This window comes from Dromiciops gliroides, chromosome 1 (genome assembly GCF_019393635.1).
Source record: "Dromiciops gliroides isolate mDroGli1 chromosome 1, mDroGli1.pri, whole genome shotgun sequence".
Lineage (NCBI taxonomy): Eukaryota > Metazoa > Chordata > Mammalia > Microbiotheria > Microbiotheriidae > Dromiciops > Dromiciops gliroides.
Window position 1 is genome coordinate 138,853,582 of NC_057861.1, and position 23,205 is coordinate 138,876,786.

Below are 23,205 nucleotides of genomic sequence, written 5' to 3' on the forward strand. Positions count from 1 at the left end.
AAGCCTTTTGGATACTGAAGCATGATTTCAAAAGGACTATTGGCTTGATAGGAGGAAACTTGGGGGAGTTGGGACTTTTTAAACAAAAGGTCATTTAAACTCATTGTTGATTAAGAGAATGACAGTATCAGATCTGCTCTTAAGGAAATATCACTTTGACAACAGTGTGTGGGTGTGGTACAGGAGAGTTTTGATGGAAAAACGCAGTCACCCAGAGATAACTGTTAATAAAACTTTAGTGCTACTCACAAGGGGAAGGGAACATATGTCAAGAGTTGATAGACCTATTATCCTGGCCAAGGGCAGCACACAGTGGGGTGGCTTCTAGAAATGGAACAAAGTAGTGGCTTGCTCACTCTGATAGAAAGTCCAGAGTCCCTCAAAGCTCAAACTTACATAGAGTTTTAGATGAAGAACCAGATGGCATGAATAAGAGACTGTCCTAGCATCCACAGGGGAAGATAGTTTAGTCAGGTCAATGAAATGAAGTTATTTTCTAAATTTCCTAATAAGGAGTGAGGAAAGAAAGGCAGGGATTGGGAACTTAACTCTAACTCTGCCAATCCAGCAAGAGGCTGGGAGTGGGGAAAACACCCCATCTTTGGGTTTATTATCCTTGGCATATATGCATCCTAGGGAACTGGGGGCATGAGTCAAATATATTTTCACTAGTTCACAACAAACAGACTGGAGGTGGAAGAGACTTAAGGCAGGGATATCAATTAGGAGGCTGTTGTGATAATCTAAGTGAAAGGTTATGAGGCACTGAACCATGGTGGTAACTCTGTGAGAAGAGAGAATGGGTCAGATGTCAGAGATGTTGTGGATGTAGAAATGACAAGATTTGAGAACTCATTGGCTATGGAGGGAGAGTGAGGGTAAGGACCAGAAAATAATACCATGATTCTGAAGGATGATGGTATCTTCAACAGAAGTAGGGAAGTTTAGAAGAGAAGTGGTTTGGGAGGAAAGCAAATAAATTCAATTTTGGACATGTTGAATTTAAGATGTCTCCAGGAAATTGGTGATATGGACTAAAATTCAGAGGAGATCCTGGGGTCATATAGATATATCTTTAGGTCATCTGCTTAAAAATGATAATTTAACCCATGGGTTTTCATGAGATTATCAAGAGGGTTTCTGTAAGAGAAGAGGTCCTAGAACAGAACACTGGGGAAGATGCACATGATTTGGTCAATGGGTCAACAGAAGAGTTGGAGAAATGGTCAGAAAGGTAGGAGGAGAGTAGTATCAAGAAAACCGAGAAAGAAAAAATAACCAGAAGATAGTAGTCAATGGAGTCAAGTGACAGGTTGAGAAAAATAAGGACTAAAAAATAAAAAAGATGGCCAGACTTGGCAATTTAAGCAGTCTTTGGCAACTTTTGAGAGAGTAGTTTCAGTTGAGTTATGGAATCAGAATCCATTTTGAAAAGTATTAAAGATTGAGTGAAGGCATCAAGTATAGATCACTTTTTCTAATTTGTCTGAAAAAAGGAGAGGTATAGGACAATAGCATGAAGGGATGGTAGGTTCTAGAGAAAGTTTTTTTTTTTTTTAAGATGTGGGAGACTTAGACATGTTTGAAGGCAGTAGGAAAGGAAATAAAAACCAGTCAACAAGCATTGATTAAGCTCCTGCTGTGTGATAGGCACTGTGCTAAGCCCTGGGGAAACAAAGAAAGGAAAACAAACAGTATGCTCTCATTGCAATGAGGGAGACCACATGCAAACAACTATGTACAACCAAGATATTTTCAGGATAAATTGTAGCTATTATCAAAGGGAAAGAACTAAAATTAAGGATGACTGGAAAATCCTTCTTTAATAAGGTAAGATTTTAGCTGGGACTTGAAGCAAGCCAGGGAAGCACAGAGGAGAAGAAGAGTAGGGAGAGCATTCCAGGCATGGGGGACAGCCAGAGAAAGTGTCTTGAACTGTGGATGGCATATCATGTACAAGAAAATAGCAATCAGGCCAGTGTCACTGAATCACAAACTATGGGGAAAGGGAGGAAGGGGCCAAGTTATAAAAGGCTTTAAAAGCTAAACATAGGGGGCAGCTAGGTGGCGCAGTGGATAAAGCAGCAGCCCTGGATTCAGGAGGACCTGAGCTCAAATCTGGCCTTAGATACTTGATATTTACTAGCTATGTGACCCTGGGCAAGTCACTTAACCCTCATTGCCACACCAAAAGAAAAAAAAAAGCTAAACATAGGATTTTATATTTGATCCTGGAGGGAATAGGGAGTCACTGGAGTTTATTGAAGTTTGTTGAATGAGCAAATGATCAGACCTTCACTTTAGGAAGATTACTTTTATAGCTGGGTAGACTGGAGTAGGCATGAAGTGATGATAAACCAGTAGATAAGGAGACTTAAAGATTAATAGAAAGAGGGAGGATGATGGAGAATTCAGTCTTCTAGAGAAGATACAAGGAGATGGGGTCAAGGGCGTATGTAAACATTGGTCTTAGTTGGGAGAAGGGGACCCAAGAGAGTGGGAGGTAATACAAAGGATTTTGAGATAAAGAGGAAGGGAGAAGAGAGAAATCATATCAATTGGCTTCAATTTCTCAGTAAAGAGGTAAGGTCCTTAGCTGAGAAAGAAGAGGGAGGAGAGCTGTGGGAGGCTTTGGGAGAGAAGCCAAGGTTCTGAATAGCTTCTGTAGGAGTGAAATTGGGAATCTACTAGGAAAGAATAAAAGGACATGTAGAGGATGTGCTCAGGTATCATCTTCAGTCCTCTTTGACTCCATTAATGAGGACTTTTTTCCAGCACTGGAGATGTCTACATATAGAAAGAGTAAAGGTTACTGTTGCCACCTACTTGATAAGGCCTTTCCTCTGGTATTGATGATGTCTCTTTTATCCTTGCTCCCCATTGCTACTTTCAGGTTTTCCTCTTTCCTCCATCACTCAGTACCCTTTCTTCCTTTGAGGTTCATCATACCTACCACCCAATCAAAATCCTGGTAGCCGTTATCTACAACTTCCCAGCTCACTCCCCTTTCTTACTCAATGAATTCTACACCTAGCTTACAATTTTTCTCTCCTCCCCAACTTTGGCCCTCATACCTAGGAGACTTCAACATACATGCTTATCCTCCCTCAAATACCTTAATCACTCAATTCCTCAACCTATTCATTTCCCATGAGCTTCTCCTTCACCCCACCTCAGCCAATACAAAGAAAGTCACACCCTTGATCTTACCATCTCCCACAAATGTACCACTTTCATGTTTGAGAACTCTGAAATCCTTTTATCTGACTCTATGATCCCTTTGCCTTCCTTTACAGAATCCTATCCTTTGTCAGCATCATGACCGCCAATCCCTCGACCAATTCTCTCTACCATGCCATCTCCCCTAAATTATCCACTCTCACCCCTTCTTACCATCTTGATCCCTTGATGGACCAATTCAACTCTACACTGTCTTCCTCTCTTGACTCTGTACCCATTCATATCAAATCACTGATTACATCCAGGAAAGCCTCAGCATTGGATCACTTCTCCCATTTGTCACTGTGGTGACTTCACATATGCCATGAATGAAGGTGAAAAAAATTATACAGCTATTCTGATTGAATCCACCACCAATTTATGTTAAATAACCTCAACAGGGCACTCACTGCTGCTAGGCAATCCTACCATATCTCCTTTGTCAATTCACTATCTCACTCTCCCCAGCAGTTCTTCCGAATCTTTTCATTCCTCTTTAAATATCCCATGATACCCTCCCCCCATTCTCACTATCTCAGCTGAGAACCTTGCCTTATATTTTATAGAAAAAAATATACTATTCACCATGAATTCCTTCTTTCCCCTTCTTCCTCATTTCCTATCACTCAGGTACCTTCTGACACTATTTCTTCCTCCCTGCTTATCTCATATGATGTATGGCTTTACTCCTTACCAAAGCTAACCCCCTACTTGTTCAAGTGATCCCATTTAGTCCCATCTTCTACAGATTGCCCCCTCTGTCATTCCCTGATCTTTCACTTATTTTCCATCTCCTCCTCTCTACTGGATCATTTCCCACTGCATTAAAAAATGATCATGTTTCCCCAATCCTGAAAAAAAAACCAAACACCTCACTTGATCCTTCCATCCCTACTATCATCCTCTATCTCTTCTGCCCTTTGTAGCCAAATTCCTTGACAAAGCTATCAAAAATAGGTCCCTCCATTTTCTCTCCTCTCACTCTTTTCTTAACCTTTTACAATCTGGCTTCTATCCTTATTGCTACACTGAAATTCTTCTCTCCAAAATTACTTATGATCTCTTAGCTGCCAATTCCAATAGCCTTTTCTCAGTCTTCATTCTTCTTGATCCTTCTGCAGCTTTGACACTCTCTTCCCTCTGGGTTTTCAGAACCCCACTCTCTCCTGGTTTTCCTGCTATCTATCTGACCATTTCTCCTCTGTCTCCTTTGCTGCATCCTCCTCCAGATTACTCCTTCTAACCATAGGTGTCCATCAGGATTCTGTCCTGAGCTCCCCCTCTTATCCCTCTATACCACTTCACTCCATGATCTCATCAGCTCCCGTGGATTTAATTATAATCTCTATGCTTATGATTTTCAAATCTATCTTTCCTGCCACAATCTCTGGTGACCTCCAATCTTGCATCTCCAATTTCCTTTCAGACATTTGAAAGTTGTTGTCCGGTAGACATCTTAAACTCAATGTGTCTAAAACAGAATTCATTATCTTTCCCACTAAAGCGCACCCCCTCCTACCTTCCCTATTGCTGTAGAGGGCAACACCACCCTCCCATTCCTTTAGGTCCTAGATTCCTCATTATCTCCAAGCTGTTGTCTCCACTTGCAGATTTCACTTTGAAATATCTCTGGTCTATATTGCCTTCACTCCTCTGATGCTGCCTGCCACTCTGGTGCAGGCTCTCAACACCTCACATCTTGATTATTATAATAGTCTGCTAGTGGGTCTGCCTGCCTCGTGTGTCTTCCCTCCAATCCATCCTCCCTTCAGCCACTGAAGTGATTTTTCTAAAGCACAGGTGTGATCATGCCACTCCCTAATCAACCAACTCCAATGGTTCCCTCTTGCCTCCAGGAGCAAATACTAAATGCTTTGTTTGGCATTCAAAGCCCTTCACAACCTAGCCCCCTCCTACCTTTACATTCTTTTTACAGATTAGTCCCCAACATGTATTTGACTCAGTGACACTGGTCTCCTGGCTGTTCCACAAACAAAACATTACTATCTCTTGGCATTTTCTAAGGCTTCCCTGGTACCTGAAAACATCTCTCTCCTCTGCTTAACTACTCACCTCCCACACTTCCTTTAAGTCCCAACTAAAATCCCACCTTCTACAGGAAGCCTTCTCCAGCCCCTTAATTCTGGTGTTTTCCCTCTTTTAATAATTTCCTATTTATCCTGTATATAACTTGTTTTGTATCTGTTTGCATGTTGTCTCTCCCATTAGAGTGTAAGCTCCCTGAAGGCAGGGACTATCTTTTGTATCTTTTTGTATCTCCAGTGCTTAGCACAGTGCCAGATAGTGCTTAATAAATGTTTATGGATTAATTGATTGATTTTATCAGGGTAAATTCTTTGCTTTGTCCTAGTCTGCCCATTAAAGGTGGATTTAAATCATGATCAATTTATACATTTGATCTTTTAAAGAGAGAAGCAGAAACAGGAGACAAAGGAAAAGGGTTAGAGGTCAGACAGACACATATAAACTCTAGTTCTTTGGAAGAAAACTTTTGCAGCCATGTGTCTCCTCAAGGCCAGCATATGCATGAGGAAGCAATATGCAGGCCAATATCCTGTACCAAGCCTCCTGACCCCAGGGAGAAGCTCCTGAATCAAACAAGAACTTTCCTTGAGTAGAGAGAACCTCTCTATAGACTGTTCAGGACTGGGCATAACTCAAGCCAGTCTGTTGGTCCATTGTTAGAATCGGAACAAAATGAGACTCTTATTGACCGTATAACACTTAACAAAATAAGTTTATAATAACATGGATAGCATACTCATCATGGATACAGCAGTGGTTCAGTTTGATATAGTTCCCCATAACCCCTACACAATTCCCTATGAGAATGCACCCAGGGAAAAGGATGTGTTGACTCACATTGGTGTAGGGATTCCATCTGGGCCAAAGGGTCTTGGCTGTTCATGTACTGGATCTTTATGTCTTTGGCATCTGGGAAATTATATAAGTTTTTCAAACCTTAGTCCCTGAACCAACCAGGTCCTTAAGATATATTTCTTTTTTAGTTTTTCACCATTATCACTATTGCTTATGAATCTGTTCTTCCTTGTATATAAAAGAAAATCAGATAGTTATCAAACCTTCATCCAGTGTAACATGGGAAGGGCTTTAGTTTCTCTAAAGAGATTGGAGACACTATCCCTGCTTTAGTGGGAGCAGAGACATGAAGAATGGAATGGAAACTGATACCATTTGAATGATCCACAAGCAAGAGTGATGTACCATAATCATACCCATAGTCAAACAAAAGTTTCCCATAAACAGGAGGGCAGAGAAGCACATACAATAGATCTCTCTCTCTCTCTCTCTCTCTCTCTCTCTCTCTCTCTCTCTCTCTCTCTCTCTCCCCTTCCTCCCTCTATCTATCTATCTATCTATCTATCTATCTATCTATCTATCTATCTATCTATCTATCATCTATCTATCTATCTATCTATCTATCTATCTATCTATCTATCTATCTATCTATCTATCATCTATCTATATCTATCTATCTATCTATCTATCTATCTATCTATCTATCTATCTATCTATCTATCTATCTATCTATCTATCTGTCTGTCTGTCTGTCTCTCTACTCCCCTCTTCTGACCTAACAAGGACAATCCCTCGAGATAAACATGAGCCTGAGCTTCTGTCCCATAAGACAATTCTATTACAACTGGGACTATGTTCCTACACATAGATTAGACAGACAACAAAAGGAAGGGGGACTGTAATATAGGAAGGAGGGTACTTAAAAATGGAGTTTAAAAGACCTGAAAGACCAACTTAGAATTTTACATAGTGTCATCATAGCCTAGGTTTGCACTAGCTATAGCTATCAGCTCATGCAAGAGAGTTAAGGGTGAACCTTTAATCCCTATGAGAGCAGCTGTAGAGATGACTCCTGAGTTTTTCAGAGACCCATTGTTCTCCTGGCCATCAGCAAAAGGGGCTGCCTCATGCTGATAATAAATATTAGAATGTAAGCTCTTTGAGGACAGGTCCTATTTGGTCTTTATCTTTCTGTTCTTTTCATCTAGCTAAGTGCCTTATACATAATAAGCAATTAATAAATTTTTTTTTGAAAAAATTTGAGACAAATGCTCTCTCAACTTCTTGATTGAAATTATCAGCCTTGAAAAGAAGCACTCTCATGGGGGATGAGTTTGAATTGGGGTTGAGGATATATTTTTTTTAAGCATAAGCCCTTTGTTGGTAGGTGCTTTGTTCAGAAATAGTGTAGAGGAAGTTGGGGGTGGGGATGGGGAAGGCAATAAAGCTTTGAGGCTGGAAGTAAAGCCACAGTTTTCTCTAGAGAGCCACATGGAGGGAGGAGAAGAATCAAAGGTCCTGTATGAGTGTGTTTGTATAGTCACATACCCCCAACATATGTCCATTAAGGGGAGGGGGGAGAGGAGAGGGAGGGAAAGCATTTCCTCCTCCTTGTCACTGACACAGAACTCCCCACTCCCTCCTCCCCTGCCCTACTCACAGCTAGCCCAGCTATCCTCATCAAGTCATAGACTCTGAGACCAAGTAGTCCAATCTGTCCCTAAAGTGAGATTGTCCTCTAAAATATCACCAATAAGTGATGTTCCAAACCAGACAGAGAGAATCACTACAGTCCTATGCAGTCCTTGTGACCTTTGGACAGCTCTAAATTATTAGGAAGGCTTTTTCCTGATAGAAAATCAACCCCGGTTTCTCTGTAGCTTCCATGTATATTGGTTGGTCCAAGCCCTCTAGCATTAAGCATCACAAATCTAATCTTTCTTCCCCTTATTTGAAGACAGCCATCATCTCTGAGTTTTCTCATTTGATTATTGTTCAGATATCAGCTGAAAATTCCACCTTCTGCAAGAAGCCTATCCTGATCCCCCTTATTGCTGATGCCTTTCTTCTGTTAAGTATCTCTGGTATCGTGTATATAGCTTGTTTGTGAGCAATTGTTTACATGTTGTCTCCCCCATTAGACTTTGGAGACCAGGGATTGTGTTTGCCTTTCTTTGTATTTTTAGCACTTAGCACAGGGTCTGGCACATAGTAGGTGTTAAATTAGTATTTATTGATGTGAATTGACTTGGCTAGAGCTTAGTTTCCACATCCCCGTGCCCATAATTAAAGCAAAGCCAGGCAGAGAGTTTCTACACAACACTGACTGTCTAGATGAAAATTTAACATTTTAGGCACTAATCCAGATGTTTCTTCTTCCAGAAGTTTATAGTGCAAATATTAAGATACTTATTTAGCTAAGATGTTTGTGTAAACACAACAGGTGGGGAGCTGACAAGGAATTTCCCACTTATGATAGAGAAAGGGGAAATAGGATTGAATTGTGGTAGGGAAGAATGACAAGTCATCTGGGGAGAATGCCCTCATTAGGAACATAAGGCCATCCATGCTATCAAAGAGAGCTAAAGAATCTTCTAGAATGATCTCAAGAGGCAGTGTGGTAGCAATGGTAGTGAATAGCAGGCAACTCTGTGCAAAATCTTTTTGTTCCTTCCTTCACAGTCCCAGTGTCATTATCCTTGACATAAAACAGAAATAATAATAATTCAACAGTCCTATCTTCTTTCCATCATCCATTATTATCCCCAATTATGATATTATCCACCCTAAGCCTGTGACACTCTTTCTTTGATCTTCCCCCTGTCTCTAACATAGCTTAAAAAGCTCTTTCTTCATCACCTGCTTCTACTCATTTTGAGTTCTAACACTCCTGATTCTATTCTTATAAAAGCATGCTAGTGATCATCGTCATTATTATTAATTTTCAGCTCCCTGTCTTTGCTTTCATTTTCTCTATATGTCTTTAAAAAATAATCTAGGTTGTTCAGTGAGATACCTGTGCAATCACACCAGTCTCTTTAGAAAATGATCCTTTTTCTCCTTCATAAGATTGTTTCTCTTTGTGTCTTCAGAATTTAACAGAATTTTGGAATTTGAGAGTTCAAAGAAACCTGAGGACCCATCTCATCCAAATCATACACAAAAGGATGTCATTCTTGCATTGGAATGCTGACTTCTACTGTAGGGTTTTAGTCAATGGAATCATAGGACCATACATTTAGAGCTGGAAAGGACCGTCAAGTCCAAACCCCTCAGCCTACAGATGAGGAAAATGAAGCCCCATGTCCTTTCCCTAAACTTTTGAAATCTGCTTTCCTAAAATCTAGGATCCTTGTCAGACTATTCTTGGCCTTCCTCTCCCTTTGTTACAAGTTCTAAGGTAGAGTGAGGGGTAGGGTAAGGTTTCTCATAATTTCAATATCAGGAACTACTTCCTCATTATTGACAATCAGGTTCATAACAGAAGTTCCCCCTTGTGGCTTCTTTCACTAATTTTTATTCTCCCTTTGAAAACAAAATGGGGGACCTGGGTCCTGGCAGAGGGACAAATGATCAAAAGATAAAGGAGGTGAGGCAGTTAGGTGGTGCAGTGGATAGAGCACTGACCCTGAAGTCAGGAGTACCTGAGTTTGAATCCAGCCTCCGACACTTAACACGTACTAGCTGTGTGACCCTGGGCAAGCCACTTAACCCCAATTGCCTCACCAAAAAAAAAAAAAAAAAAAGGTAAAGGAGGGATAGATGAGAGAAGGTAGGAAGATCCTCAGTTGTTGGATGGTGAATAAATCCTTCATGCCATCTATCTATGCAATATACCTAGTCCTTTGAGTAGAGGGGTCTAGAACCCACAAATTTAGAAACTCCAAAACAGAAACCTCCTAGTACATCTGAAATGGGGGAAGTGGTGAGGTGAAAGGGGCCAGTCTGACTACTTTTGACTCCCTGTGATACTCTCCCAATCCATTTACTATATTCCTTAATGCCTCCGCTTTTTTCATTTTTAGACACAGATGTACCTACCCATACAGGTATCCCAGATATACACAGGCTCCAATAGTGCTAGCTTACTCTCTCTGTAACCCTCTTTTTAGGTCTAAAAGAAGTCAGGAGGTTACTTTTCCACTTTGCAAATGGCAAGGATGGGGGAAAGTGAGAAACAAAGCAGGCTACTGCCGTGCAGCTGATTTTTCTTTTTCTAAAAGAAAGAGGAGGAAGCCTGCTGTTGCACTGGAAGGTGACTACTTAAAGTGTACAGGAAAAGAAAGCAAGGAAGGAAAGGGCCACTTGGAGAGCAGGAGGAGAGTTCTGGCAGCCTAAGGAAGCTGTTCAGAGAACATTACATTAGAAAAATTCATGAGTGCATACATATACACACAAAGACTATTGAAAGTAGGTTATTTGTGATCATTGAGTTTAGTATTTGTTGAAACATTCCCTGTTAATTCTCCCTCTCATTGTACTCCAATGTGATGGATTTGGGACAATACAAAGTGTATGGAATATACCCAAGAAATTTTCACCCAAGAGAAGAAGCATCTTTTTAAAGAGAGAGGGGCAGGGGCAGCTAGGTGGTGCAGTGGATAGAGCACCGGCCCTGGAGTCAGGAGTACCTGAGTTCAAATCCGGCCTCAGACACTTAACATTTACTAGCTGTGTGACCCTGGGCAAGTCACTTAACCCCAATTGCCTCACTAAAAAAAAAAAGAGAGAGGGGGGGGGGGCCATGCTCCCCTCCATCTCCAACTCCTACAGTACCAGTTTTCAACAAAGGTAGTACATTCTGGATTTCATTCCTGCCCTAGAGAGTAATTCGTATGTCAATAAAGGGCTTGAACGATTCAGTTCTTTGATGTCACATTAGGACATGATCAATAGAAGTACCAAAGAGGAGCCAGAGCATATATAACATTCAAAAGTCAGGCGAGCAATGGGCTAATGGTCAGATAAGCCAACAGCTAGGCCATCCCCACACCATAGAGGGGAGGCCCAGTGCAGCCTGACCATATCACCACTGAGTAGATCTCCCACTTTGCTGTCTGCTTTCTCTTTTCCCAGCCTCCTTTGCTGCCATCATCAGAGAATGAATGAATTAATGCATGAATGAAAAAGCTCTTATTCAACACTTACTATGTACAAAGCACTATGGAATACTGATAGAAAAGCAAGACAGTCCCTACTATCAAGGAACTCACACTCTAATGGGGGAGAGGATTCTATTAGAGTGGTGACAAACCAAGCATTTATTAAGAACCTACTATGTGCCGTGCACTGTGCTAACTTCTTTAGATAGCATGTATAAGAGGTTTCAACTACAAGTCAAATGGAAAAGCCCATTAATCCTCAGAATACACTGGCCAAACAAGATAGTAAGGCATCTTTTTAAATTTTATTTTCACAGATAAAAACATATCCATTGCATCATATCACACTCCCTTATTGGGAATGATCTCCTGGCTCTGTACTGAGCACTTTTTTTCTTTTCCCTTTATATTCTCAGTGACCTCATAAGTTTCCTTGGGTTTAATTCTCCTTTCTGGGTTGATGGGTCCTAGCTCAATATTTCCAACCAAGGCACAGGCACAACAGAGACAGTTCTAACTCTGCCCAGGCTCTTCCTCTTTGCTTAACAAATTCCTACTTCTTCTTACTTTCCTAATATCCAATGATATGGAATCCCAGCCTATCAAGGAGTAAACTATCTTTCTTCCCCAACCCTGATTAACTGTCTCATTATTATTGACCTCAGTGCTATTCCTCCAGAGATACACTTCCAGTTCTGTTTGCCTCTTGCATCATGACTTCTGAAAATGCCTTTCCATAATTAACAAACTTCTCCTCCTCCCCCAGTGAGAGCAAATCTGCATCTTTTCCAGTACTAGTCACACCATCTCTCACACTCCTCTAACCTACTCACTAGTCTGCCATAATTCCTTTGACATTCACTCGGTTTTTAATTTGTCAGTCAGCCCACATATTGGTAGTTTTTATTCCCCCAAACCTCCAGGTCTTTCTTCTTCAGTCTTAAAAAGTTCAGTACCTGCCTCATAGACTTCCTTGACACTACAGTTCTTGTCTTTATACAAGAAGACTTCACCATACACTTTAACCTCTTAGTTCTTCAGTCTACTCAACTCCCATGACATCCTCTTCCATTCCACTTATCTACATACAGGGATGACCATTCCCTTCATCTTACCATTACTCAATATTGTTCAACTTCTGTGATCAAGAGGTCTGGAATTCCTTTTTTACGATCACAATCCTACCTCATTTTTTCTTTTCCTATGCTGACATATTAGAACATATTATTCTTCCTCCTTACCCTAATCTCCTTTGTACTTTCCAAGACTATTACACTGACCTGACTGCTTTGTTTTGTTTCCAATCTTGTCCCTTTAATCAATTCACCCTACACCATCTTCTACTCTCAAGCCTCTTATTTTGGTATGCTATTTGCCATTCAAGTCATGCTAAAAACCCCAGCCCTGGATTACTACCACCATCTTCCTCTTCTGATCATTCTCATATGCTGAATGGAACTGAAGGAAGCCAAGCAACTATGTTGATTAGATCTAGTACAAATTCATGTTATCTAATCTTAACCAAGCCCTCATTGAAGTGAGGTCGAAATGTTATTTCTCTCTAATTGATTCTCTATCATACTTTCCACAATGACTATTGCCAAATTTCTCTTCTCTCCTTAAATCTCCTGCATCACTGACTCTACATCTGAAGACCTTGTCTTATATGGGCTCCTACTTTTCCCCTTTTCTTCATCTTACAATCATTTGACATCATCTCCCAGTCTTTCCTTCTTTATTCTAATTTCTGATGAAGAAGTCACCCTTTTGCTTGCCAAGGTCATCCCCCTACATGTACCCATAATCCCATCCTTTTTTGCTTTCTCCAGCAGATTTATTCCCTCAATCATCTCTTCTCTCTCTAATCTGGCTCCTTCCCTGATACCTACAAATACACTCAAATCTCCATTCTTAAGAAAAAAAAAAAAAAACTAGGGGCAGGTAGGTGGTGTAGTGGGTAAAGTACCAGCCCTGGATTCAGGAGGACCTGAGTTCAAATCTGGTCTCAGACACTTGACACTTATTAGCTGTGTGACCCTGGGCAAGTCACTTAACCCTCACTGCCCAGAAAAGAACAAAAACCCAAGTCACCTCATTAGACCTACCAACCCCTCAAATCATCATCCTATATCTCTCCTTCCTTTCTCATCCATACTCCTAGAATAAACCCATCTATACTCATTGCTTTCACTTTCTCTCTACTTCCCTTATCTCTTTAATCTGACTTCTGACCATATGACTCAACTGAAACTGAGAAATTATAGGATCATAGATTTAGAGCTAGAAGAAATTTTGGAGGGAGTAGAGAGTATAAGCATACATTAAGCACCTACTATGTACTAGGCATTGTGTTCAGTGCTTTACAAATGTGATCTCATTTGATTTTCACAACAATGGGATATAGGTGCTATGAAAATCCCCATTTTATGGATGTGGAAACTGAGGCAGAGGTTAAGTGACTTGCCCAGGGTCACAAAGCTAGTTTCTGAAGTCAGATTGAACTCAGGTCTTCCTGACTACAGGCCCACTGCTCTATTTATTGAACCTCCTAAATGCCATATAGTCCATATTTCCATAGAGGGCATATAATACAATCTTCTCATTTTTAATTGTGGAACATGAGGCTTGGAGACATCAAGTGGCTTGCCTAAGGTCACCATTTGTAGGCAGCTAAGTGGTATAGTAGAGAAAGCAATGGACTTGGGAGTCAACAAGATGAGTTGAAATCCTACCCCAGATACTTATTTAGCTTTGTGTGACTCTGGGAGAATCACTTAAAAAAAAAAAATCTCTTTTTGCCTCAGTTTCCCCATCTGTAAAATAGGGATAATAATAGCACCTGCCTCCCAGAGTTGTTATAAGGGTCAATGAGATATCATATCTCAAGCTCTTTGTTAATCTTCAAATGCTAATTACTAAATAACAGAAGTGGGAATAGGGACTAAAAGGGTCAAGACAAAAAGGGAAAGTGATGCATAGCAGTGAGCATCCTTATACTAGGACTGGTAATTGTCCTATTTTCAGCTGCTCCCATGACAGCCAATCACAACTGAGTCTTGTGTGGAAGTCTTCTAGAGAAGAAAACCCCAAACTTGGCTGATCAGGACTATGAGTGTGGGAAGCAGATCATTTTATTATTATTATTTTTTTGGCAGAGGGGATTTGCCTGACATATGCTAATAGTAGCCGCAGTGCCAGCAACAGGATCATCAAATGGGTGGGCATCCTGGGAATACAGCCATTTCATCTTTAAACCCCTGTTAATTGGACTCCTCCATCACTTTGTTGATTTGCCAGAAAGTAGGAGCAGGAGCTGATCATTTTTTTCCACAAGTCTATCAGCTCTTCCCTTCTCTATGATAGTTCCTTCTGGTCCTTTAGTATTTGAAGGAAAAAAATGAGATCAAGAAAAATGTATCCTTCGACTGTGGTGAGCTTGGGGATAATGATCTGTTCTTCCTAGATAGCACTGGACTGGTCTTGAAAGGAAAGTTTTCAACCACAGAACTAGGCTTCCTTGGCTGTAGCTTCCCTTGGCCTGGATGGTTCAAAAACTCTTTGCTGAAGGGGGCAGGTAGGCGGCACAGTGGATAAAGCACTGGGCCTGGATTCAGGAAGACCTGAGTTCAAATTAGGATTCAGACACTTGACACTTACTAGCTGTGTGACCCTGGGCAAGTCACTTAACCCTCATTGCCCATGGAAAAAGAAACCAAACCAAACAAACAAAAAACCCAACTCTTTGCTGTAGCACCATAAGCATATAGGTTGATGAACCGTACAAAGGGAGACAGGGATAAAAAACAAGACCTGTGATTTCATTGCTATGGGGAGCTCCTGAAGGTGAGCCACCTCTTGATCATTACAAGTGGCTGCCATCTTTGAAATTTACAGTCTCAGAGATTTGCCTAGAGCACTGAGAGGTTAAATGATTTACCCAAGGTAAGTCACTAAGTCAACAAGCTGTTAAGGCTAAACTTCTAGCTAGTCTGTCTAAAAGATCTAATGAATGGTCGCCAATAAATTATAAGCTTTAGCAAGAGTTAGACTTTTTAGCATTTATTAAGGAGAATAAGAATTTGGTAAAGAGAGAGAGAAAGGCCTACATTCATCTATCTATTAAAGGGAGAGCACATTTCTAGCTCCCTTCTCTACCGGAGTCCTCAGGAAAAAGCACCCAGTCAGAGCGCCAGGCTGCCCCCTTCTTCCTCCCACAAGCAAATGTCACTTCCTGACGCCAAAGAAAAGACTCCTGGTCTTGCCCTCAAAGACCTTCACTTCATGGCAGAACTTTCCTATAGTAAGTCTCCAGTAGGTGGCGTCATTCCAATCATTACAAAGCATATTAAGAGCTTACTATGTGCCAGCTAGATGGATAGAGCACTGGCCCTGGAGTCAGAAAAACTCATCTTCCTGGGTCCAAATCCAGCCTTAGACACTAGCTATGTGACCCTGGGCAAGTCGCTTAACCCTGTTTGCCTCAGTTTCCTCATCTGTAAAATGAACTGAAGAAGGAAATGGCAAACCACTCCAGTATCTTTGCCAAGAAAACTCCAAATGGGGTTATGAAGAATTAGACATGACTGAAAATGACACATGTGCCAGATACTGTGCTTAGCAAAAAGGACAGGGGGCGGCTAGGTGGCGCAGTGGATAAAGCACTGGCCCTGGATTCAGGAGTACCTGAGTTCAAATATGGCCTCAGACACCTGACACTTACTAGCTGTGTGACCCTGGGGAAGTCACTTAAGCCCCATTGCCCTGCAAAAAAACCCCAAAACCCAAAAACCAAAAAAAAAAAACAAAAAACAAAAGAAGGTCAGTCCCTTCCCTCAAGGAGCTTACATTCTAATAGGGAAAAAAAGAAGACATAAAATGGTGCTGAAAGGATGGGGAGTGGGAGAGAGATATCTGAGCCAAGTCATATTCATTAAATCCAAAGAATGAGAAATGATTGCCTTGGAGCCCTTCCCCAAAATGGAGAGTCCTGGAGGATTCACTAGTTGTACAAGGGCCCCACAGGAACAGAGCCAGTATGTATCAGAGATGGAACTTGGAGCCAGTTCTTCCTGGGTTCACCGCCAGCTCTTGATCAATGTCTAACTGGAGGGGGAAAGACAACTAAACCAATCAAAGTGTGGTTAGCACCCTAACTCTGTTTGGACTATATGACTTGGATCAATGACAGTAGTATGATATTAAAACGTGCATCTCCTAAGATGATCTCTCCTGAGATACTGTTTGCTAAAATAAGCCCTATTGAGCTCAGCTCAGTCAGATAAGAAAAGTCTTTAGACTCCTCCCCTCCCCCTTCCTCTCCTTCCTCCCTCCCTTCTTCTCCCCTCCCCCTTCCATGGAAGAGCTATCTTATTTTTTTACCCTACTTTGCTCTTTTCTCCTTTAGGAGTCTTCAGCTTGGTAATTTGATGGAATCAAAGCCCCTGAATGTTTTTGCAAATTCTCCTGCACATATATATACACACCAAATAGTTGTTGAGATTAATATATGTAGGTCTCCGGGAAGGAATTTTTCTCTTAGGGGAAAATGAATTCTTATCAGTTTTCAATGATGATTTTATTCATCTGCTCCAAGGCCAGCTTCACATGAGGCCTTTCCTCATCTCCCCAGGTGTTTGTGCTCTCCTCTCACACTTTATGTTGTATTTATTTTGTATATATTTACTTAGTAGACAGAGAGCTAGCCTGGGATCAGGAAGACTAGGTTTCAAGAAAATCACTTGACCTCTCAATGCTCTAGGCAGCTCCCTAATGCCTATAAGTTGCAGAGAAGACACTTAACCCCTGCAGTGATAGAGAGAGACTGTCCTTACCAGAAAGGTTCCTGTACCTGCAAAATCATAGACTCAGTGTCTAGCCCTATATTTATAGTGATAGATAACACATATATGCAGCTAGGTGGATAGAGTACCAGGGCTGGAGTCAGGAAGACCTGATTTCAAATTCAGCCTCAGACACTTAATAGCTGTGTGACCTTGGGCAAGTCACTTAGCCCTGTTTGCCTCAGTTTCCTCATCTATAAAATGAGCTGGAGAAGGAAATGGAAAACCCACTCCAGTACCTTTGCCAAGAAAACACCAAACAGGGTCATGAAGAGGAAGACATGAGTGAAACATGACTGAATAACAAAGTTTACATAGCTCTCTAAGGTTTACAGAGTGCTTTGCATAAAAAAAATCCTTTTATCTTCACAACAGCCCTATGAGATAGATGCTATTACCATCCTCATTTAACAAATGAGGAAACTGAGGCAGACACATATTAAATGATTTTTGCAGAGTTATGCAGTTAATAAATATGTGAGGAGAAATTCAAATTTAGGTCCTCCTGACCTGTGGTCCAGTATACTCACTATCCACTATGCCAAACTGCTTCCCAATAGAAAATAATCTTCTCAAGGCCAGAGAATGTTTCATTTTTGCCTTTTTCTCCCCAATGCTGAGCACAGTGCTTATCACTAATATATCCTTCCCCCTTCCTTTATGCTAATCAATCGAGATTTGTTGTTTGATTGACTAGGATGGGGGGTGGGGGGGAGATATTAGTATCCCTATCATCTAAGGACTTTTGGACATTTGTTCATTAGGCATTAGGCCTTGCAATCATTTTGAAACTAAATTTTCATTCATTTGGCAGATCTGTGCCCATTAATCTCTCATAGAAAATTCACCCTAGAACACTTTGAACTAAAAAGCCAACTGTGATGATGTGGTGTGGTGTGGTGTGGTGTGGTGCGGTGTGTGTGTGTGTGTGTGTGTGTGTGTGTGTGTGTGTGTGTGTACGTTTTATAGGTATATTTCCTGTTTCCTGTTTGCAGAGCCAAGTGTAAGAAAAAAAATAAAAGTTATCACCCTTACCTCACCTTGTTTCTCTGTCAAATGATTAAAGAGAAAATAGTCATTGATTATGAGTGATCTTGATTGCAGGGCTCCCAAGCCGCTGGCTGTGCGATCTGCTCTGACATTGGGGAAAGTTCGGCTTGCTGTGGACCTCTGGGCCTGAATCTTGTGAGTGTTCATTTTATTTAACCTCCTTTAAAATTGTAAGGTTTTTTTTGAAGAAAAAAAAAAAGCCTTTTCAGTCTTCTTCAGAATTCGAACATGCCGTATTCTCACCATTTGTCTGGTAAAGGTAGGCTTTGTTTTTGGTTGTCTGGGATGCAGAAGCTGAGGGGAGGCCTCCTTGCTTCATTTGATGTTTTGAGATGTAGCTTCAATTTCCATTTTCAATCTTTGGGTACCACAATCATGGCTGCCAGGAAGAGTCTCTCTCTACTCTCACTCCTGAAACTCCTTTCCAGGACACTTTGGATGAGGGGGCGAGGATCCTTATTGGCGATGTATTTGGAGCCATCATGGGTATATTTGTGGCATTCTTTGCCCATAGCAACTGTTCTTAACCTGGGATCATGAACTTTAAAAATATATATGTATATTTTTTGATAATTGAATTTTTATATAATTGATTTTCATTGTTATCCTATATATTTTATTTTGAATGTTTATAAACATTATACCAAAAAGGGGGTTCATTTGGCAGCACTGGATTGCAAAAGGTGTCCACAACATAAAAGAAAGGTTATGAAGTGTTGCTGGCTGGTTGGTTCCTGGTTAAAAGTACCAGTCAGTTGTCTCCCTCCACGTTTTCCAGTCTCCGCACTTAGTACAAAATAGCTAAAAGGAGATGTATAACTGATAGCTGTAACTTCTTACTTTCTTGTTAAAAATCTTTCTGAAATACCTCTTACTAGCCATATTTCATTTTTTATCAATTTAGGAGACGTATTGTTGTTCAGTAATGTCCAACTCTTCATGACCCCATAGACCTTACTGTCCATTGGGGTTTTCTTGACAAAGACATACTGGAGTGGTTTGCCATTTCCTTCTCCAGTGGATTAAGGCAAACATAACTTAAGTGACTTGCCCAGGGTCACAGCTAGTAAGTGTCAAGTGTCTGAGGTCAGATTTGAACTCAAGTCCTCCTGTCCCAGGCCCTGAGCTCTCTCCATTGAGCCACCTATCTGCCTCTAAGAGAATTAGTTGTCTCTTAAAGGACCACAAGAAGAGAGCTAGTCTCTATGGTTGGCTGCCCAGCATGGGGAAATGCTCTAGCCCTTAGTATTGTTTTACCTGATTATCCGGAGATAGAACCTAAGTTAAATGTTTGACTTAATGTGTAACTGGGTCATACTTGTGGCACATGTGGCAAAAATAAAATATTTTCTAAAGATGAGCATGTATTTTGTGTTGCATTGGCATCAGCAGGAGAGGAAGAAAGTCAACAGCAAAGGAAACTTCTATGGGTCAGTTTTTCTTCTTCCTGGTCCCCACTGGCCATGTCTTTGTGGCTACATTAAACATTTATTTGGTGAGCAAGCTAGATTTTCCTCAATGTAAGGTAAAAGTGAAATGGCCCTGATGCTTATTTGGGAGGCCAGATATTTGGCAGGAAACCTATTTCGAAGTCATTAAACACCCGAATTTAGGTTCCACAAAACCTACTCTTGGTTGATGGGCTGTTTTTTGTAATGTAATTACACAAAGCATTGGTCCCACTCCTGAAGGTCCATATTGATTGGGAGCTCAAGAAGAAAGATAGATGGATTACAGTTTAGAAGAGAACTGAGCTAAACTGTAATTAGGAAGAGTCACATTTTAATCACTCGATTAACAAAGCATTTATTAAGCACCTCTTCCATACCAGGCACTAGGCTGGGAGCTAGAAATGCAAAAAGCAAAAATGAACAAATTTTTGCTCTCAAGGAGCTTACTTTACAAGGGGTGGCAAACAATGTATACTTAAGTAAACATGGGCAAAATATATACAGATAATTTGTGGTGGGGGTTGGGGCAAGTAGGAGGAGGATCTGAACACTGAACTTTGTGGGGAACTAGGGATTCTAAGAGGCAGAGGTGAGAAGCGTATCAAGATATTTAATCAAGAAGATAACTAAACTAGAACACTGTGAATACCTTGAGAGTGCCTTGTCTTATTTAAATAAAGGGTTAGCCCATTGTGTCTCCTTTAGTGCCTCCAACAGTGTGCTGCATACAGGAGGCACTTAATAAATAATTGTTATTGTTAGAATAGCGTTCAGGTGTGTTTTAATTCTTTTAAATCTTGTTCCTTAGTATGTTTTTTGTTTGTTTGTTTGTTTGTTTATCCCTCTCATATAAGCCACAATAAGTCTGAAAAGCAAGCTAGCTTTCACTTATTTCCTTTCAATATTTGGACTGGGTTATATACTTCTCAAAAGTCCAGTTTGTTGAATAACCTCACTCCTGCCAATTGGTCAATTAGATCAGGTATCAAGGGGAAGGGAGATGACAGAGATGGTGGGTGGTACACTAGATGTGCAAGGGCCACAAAATTTAAAATCTAGGGATTCAAAATTTAAAACTAGTAGTAGGGGTGTGCTGGAGCTAGCTCAAAGTGATTTGTGAAAGTCATTGTTATATTTTTGGTGTGAGCATTTTATACCCTGGAAATTAGCAAACACTACAAATCAGAACTTGATTTATTGTTTCATCGATTATCTAGATTTAGTAAAATGATTGAGAAAATATTAATAATTCAGATTTAAACTGAAAAGCATGTCATGCTTTTCAGAGAGCCAGTTGTTAAACATTTACCCTAGCTAGATAGATCCTTAGAGGTCATTAATCTAACACCTTCATTTTATGCATGAACAGATTAAGACCGGAAAAGGTTTAAAACATGCCCTCAATCAGATAGGTAGCAAGCAGTAGAACTTCAGTCAGGCCTTCAGACTTGGAAGCCACAACTCTTGAAATTTTATAGAAAAGGAAACTGAGGCTCAGAGAAGTTAATTATATGAGAACACACAGCCTCAAGAGATTCAAAGCCTGCGTGGCCTGCAAGGAATTGTAAATTATAGAAATCTATTGTCATAGTTGGTGAGTGGTGAATACCTAACTCTTAATTATGACTCTAGGGGAAAACCATGATGCTCTTGATATCTGTGGGTCTGTCTCTCCAGGTCAAGAATTAGAAAAGTAGAAAGAATCCATTCCTGACTCTCACAGCTGGGTCAGGAGGTCCAGTCATCCAGAGGGGGATTTGACAACATTAAAGCAACATTTGTTGTTGTTCAGTTGTTTCAGTTGTGTCCAACTCTTTGTGACTTCATTTGGGTCATTTTCTTGGCAATTATTTGTCATTTCCTTCTCTAGCTTATTTTACAGATGAGAAAACTGAGGCAAACAGGATTAAGTGACTTGCACAGGGTCACACAGTTAGTAAGATTCTGAAGTCAGATGTGAACTCAGGTCTTCCTGACTCCAGGCTTCACACTCTATATAGATAATAGGTAGGTAGGTAGGTAGGCAGGTATATAGGCAGGTAGGTAGGCAGGCAGGTAGGTAGGTAGGTAGGTAGGTAGGTAGGTAGGTGGATGAATAGATAGACAGACAGACAGATGGATGGATGGATGATAGATAGATACTACATAGATAATAGATTGGTTGATAGAAAGAGAGAGGGAGGGAGGGAGGGAGGAAGGAAGGAAGGAAGGAAGGAAGGCAGGCATGACGATAGTAAAGTCAATCAAAGCAGTGCAGCTGGTGGTGAATGAAGAACTGGCTGGGCTTCTGAGCCCTCTATGTATTAGAACCTTGGTTGGAGTTGTTATTATTGTTGCACTTTCCAGCCCTCTAACCAGAAGGACAGAGAAAACAAAATTCTGATGAAGTGTGAATACCAAAGCTGATGCAATCTCTGTAAAGATGTTACCTAGTGATGAGCTTTTATGCCAGGGAGGGGGTTAGTCAAACCAAGTAATGCATCTGGTACAAAATGAACATTTCCTTCAATAAAGTCATTTATAGAACACTTCAGGTTCACTTACTTCTCTGGTTACTCTTTATCTCTTCCCTGGATTCCTTATCCTCTTCCTTTGAGACCATAAGTTTTAGTATTCATACTTAGTTCTCTTGTCTTTTCAATCTTTGCTCTCATTAAAGTCTCACCAGTTTTGGCGCTGTCTACTAAGATGACTCCCAAATGTAGATTCTAGCTGAACTTCTCTCCCAAGTTCTAGCATGTATTTCCAGTGGTCTGTTCACCGTCTCCAAGTATATGACTTATTGGCACCTTAGACTCAAAATACCACCTTCTATCAATGGTGGTACCATTAGCAGGAATGGGAAAGGCAGCAGGAGGTACTAGTTTCAGTAGGAGTTGCTTTTGGTTTTGGATATGTTGAGTTTGAGATACCAGCAAAACAAAGAGGTTGGGGACCCTAGAGCTATCTTTGATTCTTCTTACTAACCCTCTCACCTCACATATCAAATCACCTTACAATTCCTATTGGTTTTGCTTCTCAGTTGCCTTTGATTGGCATTTTTTTATTACATTCCTAGTGCCATTACTCTAGTTTAGGCTCTCATTACCAATTTCTTGAACTACTTCCCCAGTTTTATAACTGGCCTCCCTCTAATCTTTCCTACACACAGCTGTCATATTAATATTTCTAAAGCACAGCTCCAGTGATGCCATCTTTCTTCATCAAAAATCTTCAATAGTTCTCTGTGGAATAAATGTCACACTCCATATTACAACAATAAAAGCAGCTTCCTAAGTCATAGATGGGTTGTGATCTATACTGTGGAGTTTCTGCACTGGGAGCTCCCCCAAACTGATAAAACCATAGATCCTTTGTATATTTTCAGCATAAAGATCACAGGACTATAGGGACTTTGTGACAGGGAGTGATCACATATTTAAGTCAGTAGAAACCTTAGAGATCATCTTATTCAGAGAATCATAAACGTGTGTGTGTGTGTGTGTGTGTGTGTGTGTGTGTGTGTGTGTGTGTGTGTGTGTATGATGGACTCCTTTGGCAGTCTGGTGAAACCATTGAACCCTTTCCCAAAATAATGTTTTTAAATGCCTAAAATACAATACATAAGATGACAAAGGATATTAATTGTATTGAAAAAGAGTTAATAAAAAAGAGAAAGTTCATGGGCCCCAAGTAAAGAGCCTCTGATCTAATCCAGTGCTT

At 40.6% G+C, this 23,205-nt stretch overlaps 1 protein-coding gene across 3 annotated transcripts in view; it reads left to right on the forward strand.

Moving 5' to 3' along the window:
• NCALD (neurocalcin delta) overlaps positions 1–23,205 on the forward strand; it is a 586,370-nt gene that overhangs the window by 330,496 nt on the left and 232,669 nt on the right. For 2 of the 3 annotated variants that reach the window (XM_043965590.1, XM_043965575.1), the window contains exon 3: positions 18,107–18,187. The exons of the other annotated variant lie outside the window; for it this stretch is intronic. The gene's annotated coding sequence lies outside the window, so the exon portion shown is untranslated. The remainder of the gene's footprint in view (positions 1–18,106; positions 18,188–23,205) is intronic. 3 annotated transcript variants of the gene reach the window in all.